Here is a 26617-nt window from a genome sequence, read left to right on the forward strand (position 1 = left end):
CCATGGGCAAGGAAGAACGATGCCCGCTATTGTTTTGACTGGCAGGTGCAGGAAGCCTAACGCTGAGCGGGCTGCTAGACTGGCCAGGCTGAGTGTTGCTTGCCCTACCATGGACAACCTGTTGGCTATATACCTCTTTCCCTTGCGCTATGAGAGTTGTTAGGGTGGTCTCTATCTGTCCCAATCTGTTCCCCATCAAAGCTATAGCTCCTTTCACAAACGTAGTGAGATCAACTATTGACTTCATAATATTTCCATAATCAATATTGTTTTGGCCCTTGCCTAAGCGTTCATCGCTCGTCGATTTTGGGCACATTTTTCTTTTATTCCTTGCTACCTTTTTAGCCTCTTTCCCTGTCTGAGATTTACTTTTAGTCTTTAGAACATTAGGGGTTGCTGGAACTTCATGGATCTGAGGTGCTAAGATAGTAAGGGGAGGATTCTTGGACACACAAGCTCTTTTATGAGGGGGGAGATCAAAGCCCTCTAGGTCAATTACAGAAATCTCGTCGCTACCCTGCTGTACACACCCATTATGATGATCGAGGGGGGATGCATTTGCTGTCAAAATGGCAGGTACATCATTAAACTCCTTTCTAGCAGGTTAATTAATACTAGTGGCGGTCAACCCTTTAAGTTTTTCCTCTACGTTAGAAATTTGTTTCTCTATGGCTCCTACTGCGCTCGTCAAATATTTCATTCGGGTCGTACTCTGCTCTTTTACAATGGACGTTTTCTTACCCGGTGGGGTAGTGTATAGCTTTCTTTTTCCCATTTATCAAAAAGGCCAGTAAATAAAAGTTATACTCTAATCAGTTGATGAAACTATACCCTTACCGTACTAATGCAGAGTGTTCAAGTAATTGGTCACGGTCAAGATATATAATGTTATCTTACAGGGCGATTAACACTTGGCACAAGCTTTCTATCCCGGTCCCCCTGTTGGCCCACTCTATTGTTTCTCGGATCCAATAAGTATATGGGGTTACAGACCCTGAGTCAATTGTGGGTTGTTACAAAAACAGCAGTAGAGTCAATTACCCGTGGTTCAGATGTTCCATCCGCTACACAGCTAGTAGTGACACCAAGGCAACTAAGAACGAGGGTGGCAGCAAAGTAGCAGCAACAAAGTAACACCCCAAAGTGAGAGGCGCGTCCCGCGCCGCGGGGGCTGGCGTGTGTATTTGAGCTCTGCCGCTGGCGCGAACTCTCGCTGCCCCTCTCGCGAGACCGCACTGCCTCCTAGGGGATGTAGTGCCCCGGCAGTAGCGGTCTGCGGGAGCAACGAGGTGGCTGACAGAAGCTGTGTGGCAAAATGTCCCGGTCTCCTCAGGCAACTAAGAACGAGGGTGGCAGCAAAGTAGCAGCAACAAAGTAACACCCCAAGGTGAAAGCCGCGTCCCGCGCCACGGGGGCTCCCGTGTCTATTTGAGCTCTGCCGCTGGCGCAAACTCTCACGGCCCCTCTCGCGAGCCCGCTCTGCCTCCTGGGGGATGTAGTGCCCCGGCAGTAGCGGTCCGCGGGAGCAACGAGGTGGCTGACAGAAGCTATGTGGCAAAATGTCCCAGTCTCCTCAGGCAACTAAGAACGAGGGTGGCAGCAAAGTAGCAGCAACAAAGTAACACCCCAAGGTGAGAGGCGCGGACTTATGTTAATTTGCTTTAAAATTAACATTACATATTGAAATGAATATGACATATTATGACAGAATATGATATGGACTATAATGGCTTCACTAAAATTAATATAACACACATTTAACAGAATATAAAACAAGGAACCAGCCTTTACTAGGCATCCATTACATGCATGTATTTACAACGAAGGTCAGTATTTCTTCCTTTCTCACACAGTACTCTATCATGCAAGTAAGTATTTTTACAAAGAACATTATTTTTTATGTGCGCCTAGAGGTAAAGGGAGGTAAGGATGATTTTAGAGTTTAAAAGTAGGTAGAGGTAAAGGGAGGTAACTAATAAAAAAGAGGGTTCCCCATTAAAAAATAAAAAATAGTTACACACACACATATATATATATATATATGCATATATATGTATGTGTGCACATACATATGTATATAACTTTATTGTTTCAGGATTAGAGTGCTCCATATATGATGAAAGACAGGGTGGTGTACATTTTAGGAAGTCATTGTTAGTCAATTTCACTCATGACAGGGAACTCTGGGTAGTTCCCGTGGGTAGGTGGAGAGCAGCTCCTTTCTATGGAGCACCCTACAACACCACCAACACAGGTCCATCCACGGCAAGCTAGAAAGTAACCACTTTTTTGCCATTTTTACAGCAAAGTCTTTAAGCATAGGATTAGCTAGTACCATCCATGCCGAGCTAAATAACAAAGGTATTTTACCACTCCAGGCACTGGTATCACAGCTTTGAATTAGAAAAATAACATCCAAGCCAACCTGGAATGAATAAAAGCAAACCCTGACACATGTTGCGCTCTTTTTAAACCTCTCCAGAGAGGTATAGCTATGTTCAGACACAAGGGGCACTCAGTATATGTCTTTCTCTCTCACACACACACACACAGATATGGATACATATATAAATGAACTTTATATATATATATATATATATATATATATATATATATTTACATATATGAGTGTGTGCGCGCACACATATATATCTATGGGCTTTATTACAAGTCTTGCAGTGCAAGGACCACCAGACGTGCGGGCGCGGCTGTTGAGGTCTTCCAACTGCCCAATTACGCCCAGAGCGGTCGGGCAGCCCTGGGAACAAAGCATCCACCAGGGATCAGATATCCCGGGTGGTGTAGTGCTGTCTTGAGACCGCAATATGCTCGATGGGGCCACTGCGGCCCTGCAAAGCATATTAACAGTTTCCTCACTGCCACACTTTTCATGGCGGTGCAACCACCATGAAAAGTGTGGCAGTGAGGAATCAAAGAGGGCCCTAAAGGGCTTGTGGATAAACACAGCAGGGCACAACATATGCCCCCCTGTGTGCATGCACACCAGTACTTGCACGGCATGGACTACAGCAGTCCATGCCGTGCAGGTACTGCCTATGACGTTCCCATTGCGGTGTCTATTTCTTTAGCGCCACCCTGGGAACGTCAAAGAAATGCCTGCCAGACAAGAGAAACTCCTGATCTGGTGGGCGGTTCGTACATGGCTTTGGTGGAGTGGGGCGGTCCCACTCCCGCACAGCCAAACTCATATTAAGGACCTATATCTTTATACATATATATACACACACACACATATACACATGGAACACTAGTGTGTGGTTGAGGTGCATTATGTAATGCCACACATTGTGGTATAAAGGTACTCATGTTGTATTATATGCAAGATAAATGCATTTCTTGTATTTGCATGCATTGTAATGTCTAACAACCATACATTGGTAAAAGGAATACAACATTTAGTAATTCTTCAAAGAAAATATATGCATTTTGCAGGGATGAAACCTTAGGGAAGAGTAGTGAAAGATGAATCAGGGATGATAGACAGAGATCAGAAATGAAGTGGTGATGGATGGGGATAAGGACTGAGAGTATGCATGAAAAGTTAGTAGTGAGAAATGAGGAGAGCTTCATGAAGTATAAGGATCAAGATGTGAGTAGCGGTAGATGGGAAGTGAGGGATGAGTGATTAGGAGTAAAGGGTTAGAAATGAAGACTGAATATGAAAAACACAAAACCAAAGATGAAGGGTGAGGGAAGAGGAGTCAGCTATGAGGAGTAAGGGATGCCAGTTAAAGAGTGAGAAATGGTGAGTGAGAGCTTAAGACTGGTGTGCAAGGTGATTGAGGGACAATGGGAAATGAGTGATGAGTGAAGGATAAAGAGTAAGAGAGAAGTTGTGTAGGGCAAGCAGAGAGGTAAAGAATGAGGTGTGAGGGATGAGAGTCTAGAGGTGAGGGATGATGACCGAGGGTTGAGGCCCGAGCAAGGCAAAATGTAAAGAGTGAGGGACAGAGCATGGCATGAGAAGTAAGGAGTGAGGCGTGAGCGATGAAGTATGAAGAAGGAAAGATGAGAAGGGATAGGATGCAAGGACTGAAGAGCAATGTGGAAAGAATGAGAATTGAGGTGTGATAAGTGGAGAATGAGGGATAAGGAGGGAGGTTTGATGAATTAGGTGTGATCAGTGAGCCATGAGGACAAAGGAAAATGGAAATGGGGGTGAGTGATAAGGAATGAGGCATAAAAACAGAGGCATGAGGGATTACATTATCCTAAAATAGACAGGGTGGTGTACATTTTAGGAAGTCATTGTTAGTCAATTTCACTCATCACACAAAGCGAGGAGAAAGGGTGAACCACAAGAGAGAGAGAATGAGTGATTAGGGGCAAGAGATGAGGAAGAATAAAGAGAACATGAGGGAAGAAGGATGAGGTGTAAGCAATAAGGAGTGACTACTAAGGGATGAGGGATTAGAGGTGTGACATGAAAGATTGGTTATGAGGAATGGGAGTGGCAGATGAGGCCTAAGAAGTAATGAGTGATGTATGTAAGATAAGGTTAAAGGGATGAGGGCTGAAGAGTGAGAGGTGATGACTGAGGTATGAGGAGTGAGCAATGAGGGATTAGGTATAACACGTTTGATGGATGAGGAGTGAGGAATAATGGATGAGGAGTGACAAATGAGAAGAAAAGAATGAGAGATAAAGTATGAGGGCTGCGGACGGAAGGTTGATTGACAAGACTTCAGTGAGGGATGAAGAATAAGGGAACAGTGAGGCATGATGAGTGAGAAACACAGGGTAAATACTGAGATCCGTGTCATGAGGAGCGAGGGATAAGGATATCCTAAAATGGTCAGGGTAGTGCGCATTTTAGGGAAAACATAATTTGTCCAATTCCCATGTCACTGTTGGAGAGAGGAGGAGTGAACATTGATGGATGAGGGCTGTAGAGTAAGAAATCAAGGTTCAAGAGTGTATAATGAAGGATGTAGAGCGAGGGAAGTTGGTGACTTAGTGAGAAATTAGGAGAGAGGATTAAGGATGAGGCTTGAGGATGCAGGTATAGGGAGAAGGAGAAGGCGAGTGATGAATGAGATAAAAGATGAGAAGTGAGGGTTGAGGAGAGAGAGTGAAAGAAGGAGTAATTAAAAGGGAGGGATGAGAGTTAACAAATAAGAAATAAAGTTAGATATCAGGGCTGAGCATTGAGGACTGATGAAAAATAACGAGGAATGATGGTTGGTTAAAACAGTATGCGAAGCAAAGAAAGATGAGTGAGGCAAAATTACAGAACGAGGAAAGAGAAGCGAGGCATGATATGTAAGAAATCGGCTTGGTCCTTAAACAGACCGTGAGGTATATTTTTTAAGCTATCACCATTTGGCCATGTCACTCATTTCTCAGCGGGGGAGGAGGGAAGAAAATTAAGGAGAGGTGAGAAATAAAGCGTGACAAATTAGTGGTGACATCATTGAAGGGTGGGAAATATAGAGATGAAATTAGGGATGAAGGATGTGGAGGGACAACTGCAGGATGAGGGGTGTGGCATGAAACATTAAACAATAGGTGAAGTGATGCAGAGGGAAAGATGTGAAGGGATGAGAGTTGAGAGATGACATGTATTGGGAATGGAGGATTATAGATTGATGATGAGGGGTGAGTGTAGAGGAGGGAGGGGTGGGGATAAAAAGTGAGAACCATAAGAAGAAGAAGGGCTTTCAGGGCCTCATTAATATTTAGGCACTCTGCCCATCCTCCACCATGGCATGGAGTAAATGACTCCGTCCTGGGATAGAAGTGTCGACTGCCAAATTTTAAAATGTCTACTGGCCGGTGAACATTTCATTCATTGACAGGAACCACCATTCCCGCTCTGTCAACATTTCAATTGGACCCTAAGCATGATAGAATAGAAGTAAATAATGAGGAGTGAAGAAAAAGGGAAGGGCTGAGGAATATGAAGTCAGGGAGGTAGGATGAGTAATGGATAAGGACTTATGAGGGAGTATGGAGACGCACAATTTAAGCTCTACACCCTAAATGTGACAGAAGTGCTATATTTACATGAATTAACACAATGTATTTGCTGCGTGCCTTAACCATATTGATGTAAAGTGAAGCACCAAACATACTGCTGGTTTGTATTTACTGTAGAAATTATGAATTTACATATGTGTGTGCTTTAATGTTTATTGTAGTATCACCAATGTTAGTTCTCATTCACACTTCCACTTGTGTATTTTGAGTTATACTGCTTTACTGAAATTGCTTTTCTTATGTACTTATGTATTCATTTATTAATGTTTTTATTTATTTTGTAATCATATGTGTACATATAATTATGCATTCGAAGTGCACATTGACTGTCTTACTAAGTTAGCCTAATTCAAATGCCTTAAGCATTTTGTCTTCAGTGTTTAACCTTCAACATGAAAGTTTTGTTTGTGCTGCAATTGTATCTTCTTTTGCAGGTGCTTTCATATAATCTCATAATTAGTGAAAGGTCTACTGTGTATTAGAGATAGTGAGGTCTGGGAGGAGAACTTTTAGCAAGAATATGTGGCTCTAACAAACTATGGTAAGTCTCCTATTTATGTTGTATCAGGAGCTGGGAGAGACTCAAGGTCGTCCTGATGTTCAAATGGTGGGACGGGAGGATCAAGCAATGGACAATTCGTACTGTTAGAAGGCGGAAAGTTACAGAAGTTGAAGATGTGGATTTCTCAAATGTTCTGTGGATTAGTTAGGGCTTGCACTGTAGGTTGGGAAATTCAAATTCCCTTTGGACTCTGAGGGTTATAGACCTCTGGGCTCATATTACCTTTGTGTAGCTTTATGCTATGCATTGTCCTGATTTGGAGAACTTTTATTGAAGTCTCCACTATGCTGACACCTTCCTGCTTTCCCTGGTTTAACCAGGGTTTCCCAGTTTATTTAATTTTAGTTTAGGATTAATTTAGGTGACTTTAGATTTATTCATGGATAGCATGGAAGATCAACACCTGTAAACTGATCATCATATTCTATTCCTTATGTTTTGTATTGCTGCAACTGAATTTGATGTACGCCTTAGCTATTAAGACTTAATTTCATTCTATGCTTTGGTTTACCAGTGGTGACTTTGTATCTTTACAACTTGTTCTTGAGATTTATATACATCAATTTGGCCCTTAGTTTGTAATAAAACATACTTAACCTTACATACAGATTCTTGGTCGTCATTGTGTGGCCAAATGGCCTAAACTGTAATTTAGATTGTTTGATTGATGTTAACTCCCTTTACCTCTCAGGCAACTAAAAGGATTCATGGCAGGATAAATGGTAAGATCGGCCCAGATCTCTAGCAAGTGTTAAGGAGTGTGAGGGGATACATGAGGAGTAAAGGATGTGGAGAAATGGTGGATGAAGGCTGATGGATAAGAACTAAGGCAAGACATGAGTTAACCATGTAACTAATTAAAGAGGGGGAAGGATGAGAAGTGAGGGGTGAGTAATCAGGTGCGAGAGCTGACGACTGATGAGTGTGAGAGAAGGAATGAGGTAAGAAATATAAGGAGTAAAATGAAGAGTAAAGGATGAGTAGAGAGAAATTAAAAATGAGGAGTGGGTGCTGTGGAATAAGAAATGTGAAATGCAAAATGAGGGATATGACATGTGGTATGAATGCTGTGTAATGAGGAAACAATTAATGGATGATACGTTTGGACATTAGGAGTGAGGGATGAAAAGTACATGATTTGGAGTGATCAATGATAAGTGAGGGATGAAGAGTGAGGAACAATGACTGGTTAGTAAGGCATAAGGATTGCCCACGGGCGTACGTGCGCTGAATAAATAAACAATTAACATAACATAAGGATTAAGAGATGAAGCTTGTGGAGTGAGAGATGGGAATTGAGGAGTAAAAGATGATGAATGAGATCATTAGGTTGAAGGGTAAGAAATAGCAAGTCAGAGATGCAGAAAAAGACATCCAGCCTAACTACGTCAAAGGGGGCGGACCTTGCCAAGCTCCGAAATTGACACACTGACCTGGATGAGGAGCGCTGGTGTCAGCGGTGCGGCGACTGCAATATCATTTGGTATGGCCTGCACTAGCCCGGCTTCTGGATAGGATTCCATGTAAGGAAAATTTGGTGGCCCCACTTTGTCACCTATTTAGTGATTACGGGCAGCAGTCCGGACAGCAGGCACTGAGGAGAATATATAAGCGGGTCCATGGAGACCGGTGAGTGCCCTGGAAGTAAGAAAAGGGCCTGTTTGAGCTTCCTGGCATTGGAGATATGCTGGGATGGCAAGGCTACCCTTGAAGGTACCAACCACAAGTGACACGATCTTGCACAGGTCCCGGGTGTCTTGGGTCAGGACAGGGCGTCCTCATCCAGGCCTGTTGTTGATGCTCTCCACTGAGGCTCATACAGTTGAAGTATGAGCTACCCCTGTGCTATGTACAGGGGCTAGACAGCACAGCTTGGCACCCACTGCACATGCTTGGCCTGGATTGGGCTCCTGTGTGGCATGTAACACCCCCGTCCCCCTGCCCCTGGGACCCTGCAGCAAATTGATTGGCTACACTGCTGCGCTACTGCGACTAATACCAGGGGTAGCTCGCTGGATTTCCAGTGCCAGGAGCAAAAGTGGACATTGACCCCAATGCCTTCATTGTATAACATTTTGCCGTGTCTCCAATCCCTCGCCTTAGCAATGTGTGGGTGATCTAGAGACGAGTGGACAGTGTTCAGAAAATTGAGATCTGAGGCATATATACTGTAGGGCAGTGGTCTTCAAACTTTTTAATGCTGCGCCCCCTCCCCCTCTCCAGTGGCAAAAGGAAATCAGCTTGCCCCCCTCAGAATTTTTCACAATTCTTTTAGTAAAATGGAAATGTTTAAATATGTCTAAACATAGTTAAACACTGCAGTTACATGTGGTTACTGTTTTAAAAATGCAATCAAATAGATGATTGCCAAACATACTGTTCTGGTCAGTCAGGCCTTACTAACACGTACAAGTATCCACAGAGTGACTATTAGAAGTAGGGGTGGGGGGTTTGAAGAGTATTTGGAGTCGCTTCCTTTTAGACACCTTCTTCCAGCTAGGATATACATAGCAAAAGAGGTTAGCGATGGCCCATTACAGAGCCGCTTGGTGCCGCTCATTTTAAAAATAAAGCACTGTTATCAGTACGATGTTTCTTTTAGCCATAGCCTGGCACCCCCCTGGGATCACTTGAGGCCCCACTAGGTGGGCCCACCCCCCAGTTTGAAGCCCCCTGCTGTAGGGCGTGCGTCCTCTACTCATAACTGAGATCCCCCAGCAGCCCCCAATGGTTACACATCCTAACCCTACTGTCCAACGAGGGGCTCCAGGCACCGCCCAACTGCCTACACCCTTGTATACATGATAGGGAAGGGTGACACTATGCAAGCTAAATTGCACTTTAAAGCCAAAAAGACATACATAGCTCACTCATCGGTACAAGCATTATCCTCTCGGGAAGCCAACGTGTAAATGAATGATAACATGAATTCGCACTTAGGGCAAATCCAGTAAAGCCTAACCTCTACTGATAACAAGATTGAAATGCTTTACTCCAGAGTGGACAAGCTAACCACTGATCTCCGCAACCAATGAAAATGGGTTACTACAGCTGAGAGCCCAATTCCCGCTCTCGAGGACAACACAGCTGGCTATACTGAAAAAATTGTAAACATCAGTAATGTGCTAAATATCTTTAAAGTGAAGAGTGAGCACATGGAGCCAGATCATTATGCAACAATCTGCGAATCATAGGTATGCTTGAGACAGCAAACACCGGCAATATGGCTTCTCAATGCAAAAATTACTTTTTGCATTGTTCGCTTTGGAAAAGGTTTACCGGTCCCTGGGCCCTAGACTCTCACCTGGGGCTCAAATATTTCTAGAATGCTCAACTTTAGTGATCAGGATGTAGCCCTGTATCTAGCCCAAGAAAATCAGACTGTGACATTCCGGAGCACAAGTACTCCACTCTCTCCATCTTTCTGGTTTCCACGTTAACAGGCCAAGTGGCCCGATATGGTGAAAACCATGGCAAGCTGAAATACACTATGCATTGCTGTATCTGGCACGCATTAAGATCATGCATTGCAACAGGCCTTACCTTTTCCAAACTCCTCAAATCACTGCACTTTTATGCAGAAACGCATGAAATTCTCAAAGGCTGTCTGTGTCACTGCATGGGTCTCCTCTCCCAGAGGAGGTTTCGAGTGACGTAGACTAAGCAATCACCCTGCACTCACACCACACAAACAAGCACAGCACTCACCCTGGAGTCACACCACTCACCCTGCACTTCCTCCTCTCACCATGCACTCACAAAGACAAACCTTTCAGCCTGCACTCATACAGCCACTCTGTTCATCCTGCCTGCACAATGGCACAATAGTCTGCGGGAACTTATAGGGACACACCGCCTATTCTTCACTAACTCCTCTCACCCTGCACTCCCCCTAGTGGAGTGGTGTGGCTCACTGGTTAGAGGCGGCAGACCCGGGAGCAGAGGACGGCCCGGGACCAGGGTTCAATCCCCGACGCGGCAGGGTCTTGGACCAGGGTCAACGGACTCGATAATTCTCGCCTCGGTGCCTACTCTAACTAGGGATCACACTCGGCAACTCTGGGCATTAGCTTGCCTCATCTCCACAACGGCCCCCCACATACGCCGGGGATGCCTGGTTTCACCTTGGAGATACCCAGTAGGAACCATCACACAGGGAAAGCCAGGACGGGTTCCCCAGCGGTCTACAGCGCAGAGATACTCCTTCGGGAGTCGATTCTAGCGCTTTAGAAACCCACAATCAATCAATCAATCAATCAGTCACTCTCACAGGTCACCCTTCACTCTCACTCCTCACCCTGCACTACACACAGGCACACCACTCACCCTGCATTTGCACCACTGTAGAAAGATGTAAGGCATATAATGCAGGAGACCTTGAATGTAAATTTGAGAAGATATATTCCAAGTACTTCACCAACAGAAGGAGTGCCTCATCAGTCCGGAGTCCAAAAAGCAACTGAAGCAGCCCATCGAACCCCGAACAGATGAAGACTCCATACATTTGAAGGAATACATTCTACAACATATAATACATATTAAGTTATGTAATAAAGTGAATAACATCACCCCTACAGCCACCCTGCACTCACTCCTCTGACTTTGCACACACTCCTCTCACCTGACACTCACATGGGCCCGCCTCTCACATTGCATTCATGCTGCTCCCCCAACACTCACATCTGCACATTTTCCACCCTTCACTTGCACCACTCACGCTGAACTCACTCACACTATTCATCATTACCCAGCACTTACATGAGCACATCTCTTACTCTGCACATATAAAAATTACACAAATCTTATGAATATACACATTTTTCTCCAAAGGTATCTACAGAAAACCTGCTCTTCCTGTTGTACTTAATAACTCCTAAATACCATCTGCAACAATGGGGCTGGTGCAAGAGGGGAGAGTGGACTGATAATGTCGGATGGCACAAGGGTATGGCACACAATCCTCACACTATACCCCAGAGCCTCAGCCCTATGGCTGAGGCTCTGGGGTATGGCACTGGATTGGGGTATGGCACTGGATTGAGGATCGTGTTACACCTTCAGGCATTCCTGGCTTTCCATTCACCGCAATGCTTCATTCCGGGACATGTTGTTTTTTTTACATTGCAAGTTGGGTCTCAAAAACCCAAACATGCAAAGTGTTACTGGATAAAATCCATGATTGCTGAAATATTACATGTTAGAACGTGGATTAATTCATTCCCAATACTGTAACTGCTTGATCTGCAACCAAAGATAAGCCCTGTACAGCTATTTCAAGGAAGTGCAATTTTCACTCACATCATACTTGTAACAAACATTGACAAGGCAATATATTAATATTTTTGAATAGCGTATAGAGAATATGTTTTTATTAAGCTTCACTAAAAGGAAAGGCAGGTATAGCAGAAGTAGCAGGGCAAGCTTTTCTAACACAATTAAAGCAGATTGACTAATGGAAGTGTGAGTGCCAATATGTCTGAGCGGGACAGAGAACACATGCATGAAAGAGTACAAGAGATATAGTGAGAATGTGTGAGAGAGAATGTGTGTTAGAGAATGTGTGTTTGTGAGTTCTTGCATTATTGACAAGAACACTAATAGACTATGTATGGAAGATGTTACCTATGGTATACTGCACGCCCCAACATGCTTCTATTATTAAGACAAGCCCCAACATGCTTCTATTATTAATACAGGCCCCAACATGCTTCTATTATTAAGACAAGCCCCAACATGCTTCTATTATTAATACAGGCCCCAACATGCTTCTATTATTAATACAGGCCCCAACATGCTTCTATTATTAATACAGGCCCCAACATGCTTCTATTATTAATACAGGCCCCCAACATGCTTCTATTATTAAGACAGGCCCCAACATGCTTCTGTTATTAAGACACCTTTATTAGCTGAGGGGACTTGGACTGTCTCACTCTAAAAGGCGCTAGACCAGTCATACCCAGCGGCAGGGACACCAAACACACACCTCCTCACCTGGCTGAAGGCCCTGATATGATGCACATAATCTTTAGCGTATGTGGAGTCCTAGCAAAAGGTTGGAACTGATATTTGAGCTAACTCTTGTCATAAGATTTCCTGTACTCCTTGTATAGGGGGTGTCCATGGCAAAATGCTGACCCGTCCATACTGGAGGGAATATTTGGAGGTTACTATTACATGAATCTTATGGCACTGTCATATTGAATGTACTTCTTGGCATAAAGGGCTCACCCATGAAAAAATGATGACCTTGGTATAGTGGAAGTAAATTCTGACTTAGGACATTTGAAAAAATTGAGGTCAACTGCTAGGAAAGGCCAAGGTTCCCTGGTACACCATGAAAGTACTGGAATATTTCACGAACATCCTATATGGGTCTGTTGCGTGTTAGCAAATTTGATCCCAAAAGTAAAAAAAAAATTCTCAAAGGATAAGTCTACTCTCCCTTAAATCATCTGCAAGAAATAAGTTAACTTGTTTTGAATGCTGGAAGTTGGGGTTCAGTATCACCCCTCACTACTTACATAGATCTTTTTCCTCATATAATGGTTATGAGGTTAGCTCTGGCCCCATTTCTGGAATTGCTTTTCCTGCCCCATTGCTAGGAGCAGGACTGTCTTTTGGGCAGTGCAACCGGTGTAGCCGCACCTGGCGTTGACTTTGGTGTGGAGTGCAGTGTTTTTTGTCTAGTGGCAGTTTTTACTTATTGTAAAGTAGCACAGAGGGTTAATATGCCTGCATTAAAGAACGTGTACCATGCAGATTACACAACTGAGTGTGAGTGAACTATGAGCAGCAATATAAAGAAAATCTAGGGGCTACACTAAGGGCATGCCATGCACAGTGTGATGGTTCACATTGATGACGCTATTTTTGGCAAAACGGCGTATGTCATGTGTGAGTGGTAGAAATTGCATACCTACTGTGAGGACCTTGTTGCATGATATGATATACTACAATGACCAACAGGAACTCTACTATTCCACTATTCTCCAGCGTATCCGGCCCAAGAACAACGAGAAACTCTAAGATCTAAAAGTTGCTGCAAAGCACCAGAAATGGAATGGCATTTAGGAAGTAAAGAGGTGGCAATGGACATCTTTGGAAAGACTGAGCAGCATGGGCAATGCACATGACCTAGAGTGCCTGCTTCTGAGCACTACTATCATACACAAAAGAAAGATTAGAGATTGGAATGGGGACAGCAGAGTTATAGAAATTATGACAGCGCTGTGATCAGTTAGAGCCAGCAGAAACTTGAGCTCACTGCAGCCTATTCATGGCATAGAGAGGGAAATACAAGTATGGCTGTGGTGGGGAAGCTTGGATTCCTGGAAGTGTGAAGCGACCCCGGCTGTTTGCAGAGTTGTACAGTGATTTCTGGGGAGCACCTGCTCTTCAAGTGCAGTGAGCTTTAAGTGAAATGAGGCCATAAATGCGTTTAACCACTTGCAAACCAAGAGCCTTCAGAACTCGATATTTAGCGCTTTAATATGGAGGCATTTTATGTTGCAAAATGCCAAGAGTTCCATTTTAAACAGTACATTCTGGTAAGAAGAAATTAAAGCAAAACATTATAGGTGGCCATGAGCAGGAGGCAGTTTAATTTGTGGTGAAAGGGCACTGACACGTTCAGTGTGAACTCCAAATTGTCCATAATGCAAGTTAGAGGGGCCCAGGCTCGGTTGACCACTTGCAACAGAGAGAATTCAACTGCCAGGACCGCCAAGTCCCCATGCGGGCTCACCTAAAACTTCTTTGCGATCTGGTGGCCAGTCCTGCGTCACATCCACTCTCACAATGAGAGTAGGAACCTGTCTCTCAGAACATTTCTGCTAGAACTAGGGGAGAAATGCACGCGATTGGCTGAGTGCTAGAATGTTGAATCCTGCCGTAACAAAGAGGGGAGGGACCGGTTGCTCCAGTGAAACATAGAATAAGGGCCGCCCATCAACTCTAACTGTCTGTGCAGATCAGCCTTGATCTCCTCTTAAACAGGGGAAGTGAGAGGACTGTGTGCTGCTGGAAGGTACTTTGGTGTTCTACACAACAAGGGAAAACCCAAAAGGAATAACACTAGGGTCCTTGGGCAGTAACTTATTACACAAAACAGAGGACCCTAGTAATTTAGGATCAGGTGAATGATAGACACACACTGAATAATATGCGTGTCCTTTGTCCAGCCGGACAGAAATTTATTTATCTAGAATATTTTATAGTCAACATTTATACACAAGTGGGCACATCCTGTGACCCACAGAAAACAAGACAAAACAAGTGAAAATAAATTATGTAAGGGCGCACAAGGCGGTCTGCACTAGTATTTCAGTTCAACAGACTTGGATTCTTATTAGCAAACCATTGTAAAAGACGTTTGTGACTTTTATAACAAACATATGGTGCTTTTGGGTCGACGACGTTTCGATGCAGAGGGAAATGCAAGCATCATCATCAGGACAAAAAACATTGTGTCATGTTTGTCTTGAGAGCATAATAGCTAAGCCTCTGCGTGGCGGACGCGGATTGCACGATGAGGACGGGGGTACCGGTTCTGCTCAATTGCAGGATATAACGGTTAATCTCCGTCCAAGCCGGGTGGCGCGTCGGGTAATTGGGGGGTTATTTAAGGATTCAGGAGATCCTAGATTACTGGCATGGCAGAAGGTATCTCCGGCGGGCAGAGTCTTGATATGGTCTTGATATGGTCTTGCTCATTGGCAGGACAGTTGCGATCACCGCCAGAACCCAACTGTCCTGCCAATGAGCAAGACCATATCAAGACTCTGCCCGCCGGAGATACCTTCTGTCATGCCAGTAATCTAGGATCTCCTGAATCCTTAAATAACCCCCCAATTACCCGACGCGCCACCCGGCTTGGACGGAGATTAACCGTTATATCCTGCAATTGAGCAGAACCGGTACCCCCGTCCTCATCGTGCAATCCGCGTCCGCCACGCAGAGGCTTAGCTATTATGCTCTCAAGACAAACATGACACAATGTGCCCACTTGTGTATAAATGTTGACTATAAAATATTCTAGATAAATAAATTTCTGTCCGGCTGGACAAAGGACACGCATATTATTCAGTGTGTGTCTATCATTCACCTGATCCTAAATTACTAGGGTCCTCTGTTTTGTGTAATAAGGAAGGTACTTTGGAGCACGTTCAAAGCATAGCTTAATCTGATCAGCTGGGCAAGCTCTGCGAGGAGTAGCAAGCACTTTTGCGTGACAAACTCAAGCATTGTGATAATGCAAGGACATTAACGAAAATGCGTTATTCCAATGAGAGATGCGTGGCACTTGGCAGGGTTGATCAATGGTATCGAATCCAGTTAAAAATGTGGCCAAGCATGCAAAATGATGGAGGGATGATGGGAAGGTGTACACACACTGATTGCTGGACAAAAGCTCTAAATGTAATAGTGCCCAAAGTGCCATCTCGGCCACATTTCAGGTTTGATTAATGCCACTGTGCTTTGGAGGTGCCATCCTGATGTGTGAAAAAGATGTTCTGGTAAAAGTGGGAAACTGCTGAACTGTTAATGTACTAAATTATATACAGCTTCGTGTGTGATGGTGCTGTAATTTACTGCAGGCATGGGAATTGTTTTGCAAAGAGTTGACATAACACAAACACTAATGTAAAAAAGATTTTTTTAAACTTAACATTACAGAATGGTTTAAATATGACAAATCTTGAAATTGATATAAATAATAGTGAAGCAAATAATACTCCTCTCGAACTGAATATGGGCATCACTGACATTAGATTCGAATCATGTTACATAGCATACTGCATGAACTGGATAAGCGTGTGAATGAATTGGATAAGGTGAATTGTGTGTATAACATGCACTGAAAAGCACATGACACTCACAGCCAATCACAGCGGAGTTCAATGCAAACTCAGCAAGAGGAGGGGTTGCTCCTACCCATAATTCTATTCAGGCCTTCTCTTCTTTTGCAGTACACACGAGCTCCCACCCTTGCTGAAGCTTCCAGCCGTAGGCCTCAGCTAACAGGTGCAGAGGCTTTTGGTGGGCAGTGGCGCTGGCACTGATCAACTGCCTGCCAGTGTCCAACTGCAACACCAGCCTGCCTGACTACTGAGCCCTGCAGCACCGGCGCTGTGTCACAGCAGCAAGGACAGAAATTAGGACTGGAGGCAACCGGTATGTAGACCGGATTCAGCCCTTGTCCAGAAGCCGCAATGTCAAGTGTGTGGGGGAGGAGGGGTTACATGGCAAGGACTGTTACATCCTGCGTGCTGCTGTGCGAGGCAGGAGGCTGAATTTGCTCGCCCGAAAACCAATCATGGCACTCGCTTTGTCCTTCTGCAGCTCGCACCGGCCCGGGCCACAGTGTGCTGTTTTCCCTTAAGTGAGTCAGAAGAATAAAAAAATACAGAAAGTTTTAAAATTAGGATTTTTCTCAGTATAGTAGTAGTAAAGTTGAGAATAATCCTAATTTTAAGACTTTCGGTATTTCAAAGAAGGCATTTAGGAGTCCTAAAGTTAGGAGTCCTAACTTTACTACTACTAAATTGAGAAAAATCCTAATTTTAAGACTTTCGGTATTCACAGAAGGCATTTAGGAGTCCTAAAGTTAGGACTGCTAACTTCTGTGAATACCGAAATGAGTACGTGCCTTCTGTGAATACCAAAATGAGTAAGTGCCTTCTGTGAATACCAAAATGATAGTAAGTTTAGGATTTTGTCTTAAGTTAGTTCTGTGAATAGGGCCCAGTGTCAGGTCACAGAGAGTGCACAAATACAGCATTACAGATTTTACTGTAATCAAGCTGTGTCTGTAGTAAGAGCCTCGCAGCTCTTTAATTTTAGAGACACAGACCTGCCCTCACTCATGGAAGCACTCAGCCCAGAGCAGAGAAATCACATTTTCTGGGTAAAAAATTTTCTTTTACAATTGCATTTACGCAACCAAAAGGTATTCAAGGGCTTTACATGAGCATCAGTTACATTATACTGGCACATATTCACATTTATTTTTCAACATTAAATTGAAAAGTAACCTTGGTGGCAAAACCAGTGCAATGCTGCAAAACTACCCGATCAGAGAATAAAAATAAGTGCACAACCAAGCACAGACCTTAAATTCCCTGATCTATTGCTCACGTTAGTAGCGTAACCAACCCCTTTAGGAACGTATCCGTTTTCTACAAAGCACACCGTTTTATAGATGCATTGCTCGTGGGATCTGGCACCCGACCTACCAGTTCTGAGTGACCTTATACTCAAAGCTGCGTACCAGCATCTAATGTTCTAATGAGTCATTCTGTATTATTTCTTTTTTTACATCTAATATTTCAGCCGAGGTGGCTTGTTTTGTCGTGTATTTCTATAGGTTCTGAATCGATCCCCCTATTCCTGACCCTATTCTGGTTAAACTACCTAGCTAGTTAACTAACAGTCAGCCCATGAGGCAAGAAATTCCCCATGATGCAGATACCGTTATCTGACGCAGTCACACTACGGCACAGGAACGTGTTATCTGATTAGGTCATAACGCTTGAGATCTAATTAGACAAGCGATATTCCTCCAGCCCCTGATAAGGCATACGACGTTCTCATAACAAATCAAACCTATGACAACCTGGATAATCCGTGCGGCCATTGTTTTGATTTCACAGAGAACTTTAGTAAAGAATGTGCTAACGAGCAAGTCGTATGACATCTTTATTGACGTACCTATGTCCATCCTTACGTCAATCCCGGCACCTTTAAGGTATAAATATTGCCGATCTTGCCCTATGCAAAACACACGCGTGGTGACAAGACGGAGCAGCCACACTTGCCGAAGCCGAGAGCAGAAGCAGACCCCGCTGGCAGCAGCCCCGCCTTCCTGACGCGCTGAGAGACGCGCTGCTATCTCAAGCCGAGAGACCCAGCACCGGCGCTTCCGGGTAGCCCTCGCAGGCAGCCTGGAATATCGAGAGCAGAGAAAGAGATACCATTCCTCATTCATCCTAAATTCCAGGTACAGAACTGAATAACCCCTCCTAGAGAATTCTTTAGTTATTCACTTGGCAAAAACAAACTTAACTTAAACTGTAACTTTCTATTCCCGCCCACGCATTAGACTTAGGTCAGGTACACGGGGTAGGCGTATTTAGAAACACCAGTTGAGTACGTTTAGTCAAATGTATATGTGTATGTAAATATATTTTAATCATTTTAAACATCATATGGCTCAGAAACCATATCAATGTTTTTACAGTATTATTTTATACTATTGCTTCTAATGTATGCACTTTACTTAACTATAAGTATCGCAATAATATCGATCCATTTCTCTTGTACGAGAAAAGAGACTGATCAATAAATAACATCTTTTTATTGAACACGCCCGTCTCTTCCTTTTCTCTACATTCTGATGAGACTAAGAATGCACGTACTGACTGAGTAAAATAATTGCCTTGTGCTCACACGACTCTTGAGATTGACTCTTGATTAGGGGAGAGCAAAGTTGTCATGTTCTATGGTTGTCAGAAACTAAATCCCTTCTTGTCTAATCAGGGGAGTTAATCCTTCCTTGAACATTCGAGAAAGTTTCTAGCAAACTCTGAGCTTAGCTGGCAAACCCAAAAATTAAGTCTAGTATCGACAGTAGTAGACCTAGTTAACGTCTGGCCTAGGCCTTTACTGCTGTAGGTACTATTCCAATGCGCAGAGCCTATTGGGAAAATAGGAACTACACTACATGGCGCCCAACGCGTTTGGAAAGGGCGATAAAACTAACGTAAGACATTTAGAGTAACTCAGTCGTGCTTTCTCACTCAGACCCCTTTTCCCAAATACTCCAAAGACGTCTGGAGTGGGTGAAAGGTTATAAATCCTCCAAAACCTCGCAGGAGGGAACTCCTATGTATGGTTCTTGGTATAGTCAACGTTGAAGGATAAAACAGTTCCAAAATATTGTGCACCTAATCTCTGTTTCCATAAAGAAACCTGATCTGCAAATAAACATAATACCATCCTGTCTGTAAAATGGGAGACAGTGATGGAGAAAGAGAAGCAGTTAGATTAGCGGCTGAAATAGCAGCAGCTGATAATGCTGCACTAGATGCGGACGCGGATATAATACTCATTCCGGTCGCCAAAAGGAGATCTATAACCTTAAAACTTATAGAAAATGGACTGACACCTAGAGGTGGCACAGTCATATTCGTAATCAAGGCACACGAATATCGGCAGACAGAGGTATACTATACATGGATACATTTTCCAGCAGCAAATGCTGTAACAAAGTACTTCCACTATTACAAAATAGAGGTTCCTCCAGAAACGTACACTCCTTTCGAGGAGGTGGAAGTACCACTCAAATTCCAAGAGCATTTGCTCTTATTTGATGGCGCCCTAAAACATAATAATCACATTACAAGGCTCGGTCCTTTAGGAAGACCAGGAGCAACGTGGCCGGTCTTAGCCGGATACACACCACATCCAGACATCGACGAGATGCCTGCACCAGAGCTATTAATACAGCTAAAACAACTACTAAAAATTCACAGACAATTAGTTCAGTATGTAATGCGGACTTCTACAATTCAGCCAGCGATTAAACTACCACAGCTGACCTCTCACCAGGGGAACACAAATAAAATTACACCACAGAACATCCAATCCTGCCTAGGTAAGGTTCCAGCTAAACGGGAACAGATACCATTCTGGTTGGCACAGAAAATCACCCAAATAGAGGCGGTGTTTCCTGACACCACCCCGCTAGAAAAACACAGGATTCTGACTATATGTCTCCCAATGGGAATCGCACCACACATTGAGGACTGTGACACTTGGGGTACAGTCTTTGCTTCCATCTACACAAAAACGCACGGTGTCCCATCCATTTCGGTGATACCAGATGTGCTAAAACAAATTCAAGATGAATACGGTCCAGAACCTGCTTTAACTCTTGGTATGAAATTACTGAAAGACTTCAAGCAGGTCTCGGCTATATTACTAGCCAACATAAAAGGTGAAGCAGCAAACGTGGCGATCCGCCAGAGGTTAAAAGAGACAGATATAGCAGACCAACCAGCTGAAATTGCCAGAATCATAGAAAAATCCTATGAAGAACTAGGCAGAGATAGTCTAGGTGGAATACCGGTAAAACCGCAACTGACTACAAGTCCAGAAAAAATATTTTTTAATAATAATAATTCACCAAAAAAGAACTGGGATGGAAACAAACAATCCAATCCAAAAGAAAAGAAATTCCAGTCCAGAGGAAGGTCTCCTAGGCGAAGAGAGAAATCTCCAAACCCGAGACAAAGGTCACCTCAGAGTGAACCCTCTGGGAATAGATATAACCTTAGAAATAGGGATAATATTAAAAAACCTGATAGATATCAAGACATTGATACACGTCCCTCTCAATCTTTTCAGAATTCCTCGCAGAAATCGGAAAGAAGAGGACGATCAGAAGAGCACGCCAAGTCCAAAGACAAGGAACCTGCTCAACTGAAAAAGAAATCACAATTTCCAAAAAAGAAGGTAGCCAGTATCAAGGTAGTTAACAATGCCGAGAATACTGAGGACACAATTGAAAAACGGAGAGTGGGCTCAGACAATGCTAGACAGCGCAGCAGAGGTGAGCATAGCTCGCAAAGTCCTTATGAATCATCTGGAGACAGTGGACACGAATGAATACCTTCAAGTGGAAACTGCAGATACCAGAGTTAGCAAGCCCCACAAAATATACGAGATAACATTACGTATAGAGGGAGATAAGACTAGGAAAATAAGGGGACTATTTTGGGATAACCTATCCAAAGGCTATGACATCCTTCTAGCTGAAAAAGACTGGCCACCGGAGTTTGTCAGGGAGTGCCCTCATGGCGAAGAAGTAATTATGCCTGCCTTCTCGAATCAAATACCGATTCATAAAAAATACACACTTGCTAGAAAGTGGGCAGTGGCCTTAGCACCTGCTTTATATAAAAATCATGTAGGATGGGATGAGGATTCTCCTCCTCACAAAGTCCAGTTAAAATCACAACCAACTGCACAAAGGCAGTACCCAATTAAGCAAGAAGCTAAAAAACAAGTAAATGAAATACTAGATCAGCTAGAATACCAAGGGGTGATTGAAACTTGCACCTCACAAATGAACAATCCTTTGTTTCCGGTCTCCAAACCAGACAATTCGTACCGTCTAGTTTTGGATTACCGACACCTTAACACATGTTGCAAAACTTTTGCAGTGCAAAACTCACACAGTGCTGCACTAATGAATAACATAGTGCGCAAAAAATACAAAACAACCTTGGACATCTCCAACGGATTCTTTTGTCAAAACATAGCACCAGAGAGCAGATATTTAACTGCATTCTCAGTAAATGGCACTCAAAAACAATTCTGTCGGTTAGCCCAGGGGTACAAGAATAGCCCGGGGGTATTCTCAGCGAGAGTAACAGAATTACTACAACAATATGATGATGAAGCATTATCTTATGTCGATGACATTTACTTAACAGATGATGACTTGGAAACTCACTTGAAAAGAGTGAACACCATAATACTTGGTTTCGCTGCAGAGGGTTACAAATTCAACTTCAAAAAGTCCAGAATTGCCCATCTGACGGTCCTATTCTTAGGATATGAGTTATCAAGTGAAGGCAAAAGCCTGGCAGACAATTTCCTAGAGAAATGTGCCGTAATCCAAGCTCCTAAAACACTAAAAAACCTACAGTCAATTCTAGGCTTCCTAAATTTCGGAAGAACTTACATTGCTAATTACGCAGAAAGGGTCAAGCCCCTTTACGATCTAATTAAACCAGACTTTAAAAGATCCAGTTGGACTCAAACACACACAGAAATTTTGAGATCCTTACAAACAGACATGCTAATTAAAACAAAATTAGAAACCCGTGATAATACACGCAACCTTGTGATCCGAGTCATCCCAGGGAAATGCGGATACACATACCTGACCTCTAATGAGGGAGAAAAGGTACCAATTGCATTCAAATCACATTTGTACACAAAAGCTGAACAGAGATTCAGCAACAAAGGAAAAATGGTTCAAGCAGTTCAAACCGCAATAGCTAGAGAAAAAGACATAGCTGATGGTAGACATATCACAGTCAGAACAGCTGAATCAGCCTTCGAGGCATTAACAACACCGTGTAATTTACCAACAACAACATTGGATCCAGATTGGTTGCAATGGGTAAATTCAATCACAACGGACAAAGTATACTACTTCTTTGATCCAGAACGAGAAGAATTAAAAAATCTAAAATATGAAAAAACGTATCCTCTGCCAATCGACATTCTGCCTCTAAGACATTACGCCTGTGTAATCTATACAGACGGACATGCTCAACCCTCCGTTTGGGGAGAACATGCATACAATCCCACATGTGAGATTACAAAAGAAGTGTGGCACGGAGGTAAACTAAGACCTCTATTAACAAAATCACACTCAGTAGAAACTAATTCAGAACTACAAACTGAAATATTAGCTTTGAAAATGGCGCTAGATAATGCGGATCGCGAATTCCCGACACTTATAGTGTCAGATTCATATTTCTGCGTCAAAGCATATAACAAGGATTTGCAGACATGGATTCAGAACGGTTACAAAGATGACAGAGGTGCACCAATAAAGCAGAGACTTCTCTGGGAACAAGTAGCTCTTTTGAAGAAAGAACTACCAAAGACTCACGTGACTCACTCACTGAGTCATCAACGTGATGGCGTTCACGTTGTGGGGAATTCATTGGCTGAGACAGCCGCAGCGGCATCCACTAAATCGGCTCCCGTAGATCGAAAAAAGCGTACATTAAAATACATTGACGGCGAAACATTGCTGGCGGTGAAAACGTCATCAAAAGGCGACTGCTCAGCGTTACCGATCAACTATCCACTCAATTATACATACATAATCGATGCAAACTCCGTCCCTTTTGCTCGAATCCCTGGAGTGGGGGATAGAGTGATTCCAAACATGGACAGGAGAAACTTGTTAATCGCAGACGCACACATGGGCGAGGGTCACAGACACCTTAAATTAAAAGATTCTCTGGAAGAATTACAATCACGGTACTGGTGGCCAGGCATGAGCCTGCACTACACCATGTTTGTAAAAAACTGCCCAAACTGTAACAGAGATCGCAGTGGGGAGAGAAGCAGTTTAATACCTCGTCGTATCAAGGCAGATAATATTACCAGCAAAAAGAATGGCTTGCGATTAACATACACAGACTAGTTCCACTTATAATGTAGATCCACAGCACTCGGCTGACGTCCGGACTGTTATACAAGATTTGCGAGTCTAAATGGCATATACGCTAAGAGCATGCTACGTTCGACCAATTTTTCTTTTTCTCAGGCAATCCAGCCTGGGGGGGGAAGGAATGGCCAAATGAGCACAGCCCAGCGGGAATCTTCTCACTTCCTTCCTGAGGGTATGGGATGGTGTAAAGAAAAAACCAAGACAGAAAGCAATCTATAATAGAAAGGATATTAGGTTCGGGAGCTGGGTGGGTCAAACATCTAATAAGTGTCCAACGTAGTCTAAATAACTTGCCAAGAAATTTTCTGAAGGGATTCAGTCCGTACGAATTATTATTCGGAACTAGGATGTTGATCTCTGATCTTGATAGTCAGACTTCAGTGGTAACAGAAAAAACCTTTGATGTCAAAGACCGTTTGGCTATTTTGCAGGACTTAAACAAAACAAGAAAAGACCTGAGCAACATACAGTTGAAACAACAGCCAACAACCACTGAAGATTCACCACCTGTCCCAGCAAGACCTGTCTGGATTCCAAAAGTCGGGGATCTAGTCAGGGAAAAGATCGCGGTAAAGAAGGAATTTGGGCCTTCTTACAGAAAAGCAGTTCCTGTCTTGTCTGTCAACGGGACAAGATCAGTTGTACTACCGCCACTTGCTGGAAAAAAGGAGAACCGAGTTGTATCCATCGACCTGGTAAAACCACAACATGTGGCCGATAACAAACAGTAGGCCAAGTGGACTCCCAATAAGTAGCAGAACACCAAGGTTTGCTACCAGTACAGAGGTCCTAACAAAGAGGCTCATCACATTCGAAACGCCTACAGAAGAACAACAAGGACTATGCAACAATGCAATAGAACTTAGACCTCTGAAAACCCAAATAAAGACATTTAGTAGAGACACACCAATCTATACAGAAGTACCAAGTGAAAATGCAAGAAACAAAAATCCTGAACCAATTGGAACAATTGACAGAACTGCATCCGGTTACTTCATCAACTTCGATGATTCCTCTGAAGGCTTCAGCGAACAAAAGACACAGCCATCATCAAAATCCTTTAAAGACAAAGCAAAGGAGCTTTTGAAACAACTAAAAGAAACATATCTGATTTCTCCATGGATTGAATTTTGGGTGGGTTTTGGTGCATTTATCCTCATACTTTGGCTCATCGTGGTATTTACCTTGGGACGCTTCATTGAGGGAAAATATGCTAAAATGGACACAGCAAGTCAGAACATCAACTTGGTCCTCAAACCACACACATCTTCACACGTCGAGAAACGAGAACTTTCTTCAGAACTTTCTTCAGCCAACTTCACAGCAATTCCAATACCTGGTGGGGTAGCCTGGGACAACACTGACTATGAAATTTATGGTCCGGTCGAGATCCTGAAATATCCACACCAAATCAAGATCTCTTTGAGTGACTTTGCAAAACCAAACTCATTTGCTGATGATTGGGACTTTGAAAGTATTAACAATATGATGTCTGACTTAGTAATGTCTGCTAAATTTACAAAACATGATTATTTGCAGGGTTCTACAAATTATGATAGTATGTATTGCTATAACCACTATGGTAACCATTTCTTGCATAAATCTGCACAACCTAGAAATGTTTTAAGTTATAATCAATGGGAACATTGTGCTACACCTCCAAAAGGGAGCTCTAGAACCGTATATGACAAATATTCATATTTTTCAGGTTTTAACATAACTAATGCTGAAACATTTTATTACAAATTGTCAAACAAGACAGGGATGAAAACCATGATAACCAACACAAAATTGATATATTCAGATTCTTTCTTTGAAAAAATGAATACTTTTGGATTTGATTATTGGGACAAACATGTTGATTTGAAAAGTGTTTGGGGTACAAAAGAATGGCAAGTACAGGGTTTAGAAGCTTTGTTTAGAGCCTGCATGATCCCAGAACAAATGATATTTTTAAATGACACCGTCCAACAAACCACCTGTCTTGGCCTAGCAAAAATCAAAGATTTAAATAACCTGTCTATTCCAAAGCCAACAATGTTTAGCAATAACTCTGATACAGATGAAGAAATAGACATAAACCATATACAGAACACATCCTGATTGGAAACAATGGTTGATCTGGCCCACAGATACAAATAACTGTCAAGATAGATTCCTGAATAAAACACAGGGTTTCAAAATGAACAGGCCAGACCCTAGATATCCTCAAAGACATCACCCAGGGATAATAACAACCTACAGTGTGGGCAAATTATGCCTCCAATGGCTACAGTATTCCACACTGCCTGAAATTAAGCAACACCTAACTTTACTTACTGATGGTGCTGACTTGCGTGATTTCATACTGGGACCACGCAAACAGCGTCATAAGCGTTTCATAGCAGCCTCTGTATATGCAGCATACAATGAGGCCTGGAAGGTTACTCAAATTGAGACAGCAGAAAGAATACGGGAAATTGACCGTATTAATTTGGAAAAATCACTTTCTGTAGTGGACAATGGGTTAATGACTCTGTCCTCCAGAATTTTTTCATTGGACAGCATTGTGTCTTCAGCAATCGATATATTATCGCAAGACTTACTATTATTACAACATGGTCAGTCACAATTGCGTTCTATTGTACAGCTTGGTTGGACGTTACAAAATCTGCGTTCAGGCTATGTGCCTTGGCGTTTAATCAACACAACGTCACTATTCCAAATCTTTAACCTTACTGATAGACAAATCGGTATGGCGCAGAAGGGTGCTGATTATACAATCTTGAGCATTGAAAAACTAGAAAGATTAC

This window comes from Lissotriton helveticus, chromosome 2_1, assembly GCF_964261635.1.
Source record: "Lissotriton helveticus chromosome 2_1, aLisHel1.1, whole genome shotgun sequence".
Taxonomy (NCBI): Eukaryota; Metazoa; Chordata; class Amphibia; order Caudata; family Salamandridae; genus Lissotriton; species Lissotriton helveticus.